Source organism: Bison bison, unplaced genomic scaffold (genome assembly GCF_000754665.1).
Source record: "Bison bison bison isolate TAMUID 2011002044 unplaced genomic scaffold, Bison_UMD1.0 scf7180017864063, whole genome shotgun sequence".
Classification (NCBI taxonomy): domain Eukaryota; kingdom Metazoa; phylum Chordata; class Mammalia; order Artiodactyla; family Bovidae; genus Bison; species Bison bison.
The window spans coordinates 15,339,289-15,347,472 of NW_011494635.1; the positions used below are offsets into that span (position 1 = coordinate 15,339,289).

The 8,184-nt window shown below is 55.8% G+C and overlaps 1 protein-coding gene across 1 annotated transcript in view; it reads right to left on the reverse strand.

Moving 5' to 3' along the window:
• MYT1 (myelin transcription factor 1) overlaps positions 1-7,903 on the reverse strand; it is a 60,363-nt gene extending 52,460 nt beyond the window's left edge. Inside the window, exon 1 of the mRNA XM_010836532.1 lies at positions 7,717-7,903. The gene's annotated coding sequence lies outside the window, so the exon portion shown is untranslated. The remainder of the gene's footprint in view (positions 1-7,716) is intronic.
• Between the last annotated feature and the right edge of the window lie 281 nt (positions 7,904-8,184).

Here is an 8,184-nt window from a genome sequence, read left to right on the forward strand (position 1 = left end):
CCCCCTCCCCCTCTCTGCTCCAGGCCTGTCTGTGACCTGGTTTCCAGGGTCTGGAGGCAGCACTGGAGTACCACCCATCAGATCAGCTTTGGGCAGGAAATGCAAACAGGACTGATGGGGAAATGAGGGCAAGGTTTGCTTTTTCTTTCTTCTTTTTTCTTTTTTTTGCTGGAATTCAGAGAGAAGTAAAATGAAGACTTGCTGAGTGGAGCAAAGACAGACCTGCTTTTGCTGAGTTTAGGTGAAAATGAGAGGAGAGAAGTGGGGGCAGGGGAGTCGGCAGTTCCATCGCTCTGCACGTTTCTCATTATTTTGCTTCTAAATCAGCCTCGCTGGTGCTTTCTCTATTCAATAAAAGCCAAACGCAAGCCACGTCCCCTAATCTCTCCAACAGCAGCTCACTGCTGAGAAAATAATATAGATGTAACTTCCAGCATCGTACACTTTCTTTTCCATTTATATGCAAATAGTGACCTTTCACCCAGGCTGTCTCAAAGAAGTGTTTCCTTAAAAATGCAAATAGCATGTTGCAGGCTGACTGTGGCTGAGTCTTTCTTATATGATTATTATTATTTCTTTTAAACTTACCCACGCTGTAAAAACAACAGCTAAACAGCCGGGCAGTAATGATGACTTTTCAAACCCCATCACAGGACTGGCTCTCCAGGCGGCCTGTCAGGGAGCCTGCCAGCAGGGGAGGGCCCCCAGATGATAAGGGGTGGGGACCCTCGCAGCCGCAGGGCGGGCTGAGTGTCCTGGGAGAGGCACAATGGTGGGAGCCAGGACTCGGGCGCCCAGGCAGGTGCAAGGGAGTGGGAGCGTGGGCGGCAGGCTGTGTGCTCCAGGCAGGCGCACAGGATTTCTCAGAAAGCCTCCCCACACAGACGGAGTTCAACACCAGGGGTCAGGACGAGTGATCCCGACCTCAACCTCCATCTGGGCACACACGCCTCACCCGGACGAGGAGTCAGGGGCAGGCAGCTCATGGGAAGCTCTCTGCCCTCCCTCAACCCCTGAGGCCAAGAGGAATGACCAGGACAGGGGGCTAGAGAAGCCCAGGAAACAGGCACAGCACTGCTACTCGGTGCATGGGGGCGCTGGGGGCCTCTCCCCACTCCCCTGACCCACTGATCGACCAAGTCAGGTCGCAGGTGGGGAGGAGCCAGGGAAGGTGTCAGTCATGGCCTGTGCCCACCCACAGCTCCCATGGTCCCTGAATTTTCCCTGCAGGAGTCAGAACTGTCCGGCCCAGGAAAGGGAAAATGGCCACTTCCTGGAAACCACACACTTTACTTAGGCTCTTGCAGTTAACTCGACTAGAACGGGCTCTCATTGTACAAACAGAATAAAACCAAGCTGCTCCAGGGTCCCTTGAGGCCTGTCTCTGCCCTGGCTCATGTCCAGTTCAGAAAGAGAGGGGACCAGGAAGGAGGGTAGGAGGTCCAGGCAGCTCCAGGGCCTCGCAGCCAGAGAGAGGGATTTCTGACAGTAGTTCACTCTCCTTCTCCTACCCCCATCCCTCTAACTCCAGACATGGACTCACTCCTGTCTGGGGGAGGACAGCGAGCTCGGGGGGCTGACGTCATAGCCCCAGACCCAGGGCTCCGAGTGGCCCCCGTACAGTGGCTGGATTTCAGGGTAGGCATGGCCAGCAGAGATGCCCACCTATCAGCCTCCTGCACTGCTCAGGGACAGCCCCCTCTCTCCTGCCTTTAAGTGAGAAATATCAGGGGGCTGCACACACTAGCTTCCCAGTTTGAATGGGGACTCACAGCACACAGAACGTCAACAAGGCAGAATGTGGAAAGAATGCAAACCACACTGACCAGAGGCAGCTGCCTCCAAAAGGCTCTGGGCAGTAAGGGGTCCATCACCAGGAGGGGGTGTGGTGGGGTGGGAAGAGCCCCTCCAGGCCCTGTGCCCTCAACCCGCACCCTCGCGCAGACACACATGCTCAGGAGCTGTCGGAATGCCCTCTGGGACGGCATCAGGGCAGGAGTGGGACTCTGACTGTCACAGCAGAGCCCATTCCGGGTCCCCCAGACACCAGAGGTGCAGGCTGAGCATGAGAGCTCAGGCCTCCCACACCAGGCAGCAGGTTCTGAACCCAGAGACGCAACGTGTAACTTGCAGCTGGCTCAGTGAAGCCAGGACCCAGAAGTCTTCACTCGTGTCATCATACACCACTTTGGAGCCTTTGAGGGGGCTACAAAGTTTGCCAGCTGCAATTCAAGGTCAAATCCAACCCGCTTTTTCCTCTCCCTTTGGGCTGATGTACTGACTTCAGGTCTCCGCGGGTTTCTCTGCCGGCTTCAGTGGCATTTCCGGAAGCATCAGAGCCTCAGGATGACGGAAGGCGGGCGAGCTCACAGCTCCTCACGACGCTCACACATCATGAAAAGTGCTGCTTTATGTGTGTTGGGGGAGGGGACCTCACAGCTAACCTGCTCTGGTGCAAAATGAGACCTCGGGAAGCTAGGGTTGGGGGCTGGGCTTCGTGAAATAAAAGGAGATACACAAAAATCTAAGTTATTTAGCCAGAACACAACCAGATCACTAAAAGGTAATAACAGAAACACCCCCTCCAGGGTGAGGGAGGTGGGAGGGGGGTTCAGAATGCGGGGACACGTGTATACCCGTGGCTGATTCACGTTGATGTATGGCAAAAACCACCACAATATTGTAATTATCCTCCAATTAGAAATAATTAATTAATTAAAAATAATAAAAAGAAGGGTAAATAATAATAAAGAAAGAAACACCCCTCAGCCTGGACAGCGGAGTCTAACTTTCCACCCTGGCTGATAGCATATCCACTCAGATTCTGGAGGGAAAACTCAGAAGCGGACCCTTAGGTAGCTCTTCTTCCCACCTGGATTCAGAAGCTTCTCTGGCTGTGTCCAGTCCAGCACCGACAGCCCAGGGCCTGAGTTTACAAGGGCATCCAGGCCAGTACCCGTGTGTGGACCAGAACCAAGTGTGGGGGCACTGGACGCTGGGCACCCCGAACCTGGTGGCCTGCAGGCCCCCCTCCAAGGCAGGTGGGAACACCAGCAAGGCTGATGCAACGCGATAGCAGAGGTGTTTCAACAACGAAACACTTAGGGCATGACTGGCTCCTGGGAGGGACACCAAGGGACCCGTATGGCATCTGTTTGGGGCTGAAAGAGGAGTGGAGGTGGAAGGAGACAGGAGATGGGCCAGGAGTCTCAGCGTGGCCTGGATGGGGGATGGAGAATCAGGTTGGAAGACAGACTATGGACATCTCCCAGGCAATTGGGAAGCACCAAGAAGGGCAGTGAGGGCCAGTGTGGTCCGGATGGCCTCCTGGGAGGTCTAGGGTCCTGGGAAATCAGGCCGTGCAGGTCTGGAATTCGTATGAGACACTGCACAATTACACGTGAAAATCACTGGTTAACAAATCAATTTACTGCTCAGCAGAGTCCAGTGAGCAAGCAGGCCGTTCTGAACCATTGGGTCTGGGACCCCTAGGACAGTCACTGTCCCCGAGCACCTCAGTTATGTCACAGGTCAGCTCTGAGTCTGTGAGATGCCTCATGGCAGCCCCTTCACTCAGAAAGCACTGGGCAGCTTACGGGGAGGACAGTGGCTGAGCCACTTTATACCCTGTAGTCAAGTGAAGACTGAAGAGACTCAGCCTGATGTGCAGGAAGCTGGGTCCCGCCTAGGCCTGCACCTCAGGGTGTCTGACCGGCTCAGGAAAAGCGGGCACAGGAGTGAGGAATAACGGAGCAGTGAGCTCCTGCCCCCTTGGACAGAAGCTGGAGGGGCAGGAGGGCCCTAGGTCTGGAGTCTGAGCCGAGAGAGATGGGGGTGCTAAGTGCAGGCTGAGGGGAGGGCAGCCCATCCAGCTTGGAGCCCCGGGGAGCTCTCTCTCAAGCTGCTGCTTTAGTGTGGAGTTTTTAGGCCATGAAACGGGAGAAAAGGAAAGGCCCCAGGTGGCTTCCACTGGAGCCCTCAAACCCACGTCAACCGGGATCAAGGTGTGAAGCCAGGCGTGAGGGCTTGTCTGGCGGCAACTCGGCCAGATGGCACGTACGGATGGACACACGCCGCGCCCTGCCCACCACTCTGAACCCCGCGGTGCCTAAGGCCTGTCCCCGGCACACCCCACATGCACGCGGCCCTGCTCCCAGTCTGCCATCCCGAGAAATCCCTCACATCAGGCATGTCCGCACAGACCCACGCGGCCCCTCCAGGTGCCTGAGCAGCGGGGGGTCCTGGGGTCTCAGAGCGCCAGCACTCGGGCAAGGGCTCTGGCCCTCCATCCGGGAGTAATCCTGATGGAGGCAGGTTACACCTCCTTAGACTTACTTTCAGTGCATCTGGTTAAACTAACGCTGCGTTTACAAACCATAAATAAAAATGAAAGAGGAAGGGAGGATGGACACCTAGACGCAGGCTCTGACAAGAGGGAGGCCGACCAAGAGAACGGTGCTCCCTGCTGGCGAGCAGTCTCCACTCTGCTCTCTCTGGAGCCAGCCCAGAACTCGTCTGAGAGCAAAGCTTTTATAAGTCAGGTGGAAAACGCCTCCCGGTTTGTTTTGAGGGTTTTTTAAGCAACATTTGGGGAAAATTCAGCCATCTGTGAAGAACAGGATGTACACTGAGGATCCCAAATCTGGCCAGCACCCAGGAAGGGCCCAAGAGGGCGGCGGGGTCTCCAGGGAGCAGGGCGGGCATGGGGGCAGCTCAGGGCACTGCTCCCACTCCCGAGAAACAGCGTTTTCCACCCAGGCTGACCAATCTCCTGATGACACCCGCTCCCAAAGACTGTCCCTGTAAAATTCCTGTTAAACTACCTCTGTAGACAACTAGCTTCTGGTTTATTCATGAGTGAGCGTACATGGAAGGAGGAGATAGGAGGGTTGGGAGCTGGTGGGGGGAGGGCCCCTGGCCAGGCCCCCTCTCAGCTCCCGGGCCCAGCTTTCCACAGGGTAACAGCCAGCAAGAAGCGTGTCTAGACGGGTCTTCCAAGCCCAGGATGGCGTTTCTCTCTGTAGTACCCAAGGCTCACTGGTTGCCCAATCCCCTTCTCCGAAGAAGTGGGGGGTCAGGTGACAAGGCAGCCCCCGCCCTCCCAGCCACCGCCCTGGGCCCTACCTCTCTGTCCACTCCAGGCCTAGTGCTGACCTGGGTGTTCTGGTCGCTTTGGGCCCTCCTCCCTAGCTCAGGCCATTGGAGGAGGGGGAGGGTGTGAGCAGACCCTCCCTCACTCTCTCTTCACCAGAGTTGAAGTGCCTCAGCCCCCACCAGTCATCAGGGCAGCAGCCGGAGGCCTAGGGGCACTTTTCACACGCTCTCAGTCTGCAGGTCCCTCATCCTGCCCTCTCTGCCCAGTGCTTGGCCATGCTAATCAGCATTCCAAACCATGCAGCCATCGCCCAGGCCAGGCACCACCAGCAGGGGGGTGGGCTGCACACACACACACCCCAGGCCCCCCAAGCCAGTTACCAGAGTTGTCTCAGACCCCCTGTGCCCCCACTCCATCACACAGAGTCACCTGGGTCCTTGTGGGCACATTCAGTGACTCCAGGCCAGAAGAGGACAATGGAGTCCGGAGAGGAAGACCCCTGACTCTAGGCAGCATCAGAGAGAACGTCCACCCCAGCCAAGGCCAGGGGACAGGCCAAGCTTCATGCAGAAAGGGTGGCTGTAGGTCAGCTCCCTGGTGGGGTCTGAGTGCCCAGAGCATGCTCCTGTGCCAGCATTCTCTCTGCTGGCCCCTCCCTGACGCCTATGGGCACAGACAGAACTTTCCAGGACAATCTTCTGTGACCCCAGGGACAGAGCTTCTTCACAACCCCAAAGACTCTGCCCATTGTGTGGGGGCATCTCAGATCAGGTCCTCCTCCCTCAGGCATCAGAAGCATTTAGGGTGACAGGTGACCGCTACTCCTGCCAGAACCTTCCAAGAGAGCCTGGAGCATTGGCTCCCAGTATTTGGAGCTGCCTCCAGACCTGTGGGAAATGCCTGAGGTCACAAGGACCACTACATCCCCCCCTGACCTGCCTACTTAGGTAGCCCCTCTGCCCTGGGTGAGTTCCCATGCCCGTGTCTGGGGCCATCATTCAAAAGAGCCAGAACCCAAGGAGTTGCAGAATAAAAGGCCTCCATGGCCAGCTCTGAGGCTCCGCTCAGCCCCTGGATCAGCAGACACCCTTGTGAGTGCCCAGGAGGTTGGGGCCCCCATCTCCAGCTCTGCAGGACAGAGGGGTCATGAAGCTACTTCCTTCTCTTTGCAAACAAACTGCCCTGTAAACCCTAAGCAAGCCTTCTCTGCACAGCCAACAACTCCGGTCCAGCCCTCCCCACCAGCACCACAAAACTCCAGTTGCTGCTCCCCCGTTCTTTTGTTTACCATTAATCAGCAGGGCCATATGGAAAGATGTGAGAGTCACAGCCACAGGGCCAGGGCGGGGATATTTGGTGGTGAGGAACCTGGGCCTCTCCCCAGCACCTGCCCGGCCTCCCTGGGCCAGGAGGCCAAGTCCAGGCACATCCACTCACCCGAGACTGAGGTTTGCCTTCTCCAGGTTCGCCCCAGAGCTCTCCTGCCTTTTGTTCACTCAGCCACTAGCCTCAGTCCTCAGGTCTCTCTGATTTTTTTCTTTTAACCACTGGGGCAAAATTTCTCAACTCCATCTCCCAAAAGGGTAACAATCACGGCCGTTATCGCCATTAAAGTGACACAGTCTGATGGCTCAGGACCGAGCCCATACCCTGCTACCAGACCCTCCTCTCAGAGGTTTTGTCTCAGAAATTAAAGCCCAACTTTCCCAGCCAATGATGTCCCTGGACGCAAAGGTAATGCCGAGAGCAGAGAAGCCCTCTGTGACTTAGAAGGAGCAACTCTCGCGACAAGGGCACACACACCATAACCCAAGAGCTGCTGGCGGCTTGTTTATCTTCCTGATTCACAAAGAGGAAAGTGAACCCAGCGGACAAAGTCCACGGCCCAGAACACATCACCTTAGAGGCAAAGACATCATATCTTTCAAGGCTCACACAGACTTCTTGGCTAAGCCTGATTTGTAGTTTTAAATACAAAAATCCAGTTACTAACGCCATAAACACACACACTCGTGACCCCAATCACATAGCGAGAAAAGGAGCGTAAGGGAACAGTGTGTCTATCCCACAGACACGCACCCTTAAGTTTAGAAAGACGTGACACGCGAAGACAGGGCGCTCACATGACCATCTCTACTCCGTCTTGGGTGGGGGCACAAACGCGGTCCGGACGGCGTCCCTGCTGCAGAGCGGTCTTTTGCCTAAGGAGCCAGCGTTCTCCCAGGGAACCCAGCTGCTAGGTCCCCTGGCTGCAGATACAACTGTGTTCCTCTTCCAGAAAAGCACATAAAGTTTTCGTCTCAACACCAGGTCCCCCAATGTCTTTTCTGTCAGACGCACAATGTGTTCACTAAATTCTCGGAGAAGCCAAGCGCGTGAGCACGCCAAGGAGGGACAGAGAACACGGAGGAAAACAGCCGCCGGCAGACCCAGGAGGAGGAGAAAGCCTCGGTCCAACAGAGCGGCTTTAAAAAGCCATCATCAGACCTGTTCTTCCAGCAAAGAAAGCCTTCATCTTAGAAATTAACTCTGCGCGCGCCCTCTCCCCATCTCCACCCGAGGGGAAAAGCCAAGCACTGGGCATCTGCCTTTGTCAGCAAAAGAACATAACATTGACTTACCTTTCCCCACAGCTATTGTCTGTCCTCTTTCAAAATGACATCACGGAAAGCAATCATGAAATTTACATGGGGGGTGCGGATGGACGGGAGGAGAGGCGAGGCGGCTGCCTCGCTTCCAGCGGTCACATGTGGGGAAGCCTGTGTGCGGGTTTCAATTAAATATCTTCTCCCTTTAGTGTGCGAACTCCTAAGCCAGCTGAAGGCGACGTCTCATTTACTTAATGACCGCTCTCATTAGCAGCGGTGGCACGGGCTGGCGGAGAGACTCCTTTGTAAATACGCTACCCATGAACCCTTGGGGCTCCAATATATCTGTTTACTCTCCGAGGTGAAATAAATTTACAGTATAGCATCAGAAAGATGGATCTGCTGACGGGGAGCGAGAGGTGCCCAGGCCCTCAGAGCCCCTGTCTCCTGCTCCAAGCCTCAGCCAGCAGAAGGTGCCCGCGTTTGCCCACACTGATTCAT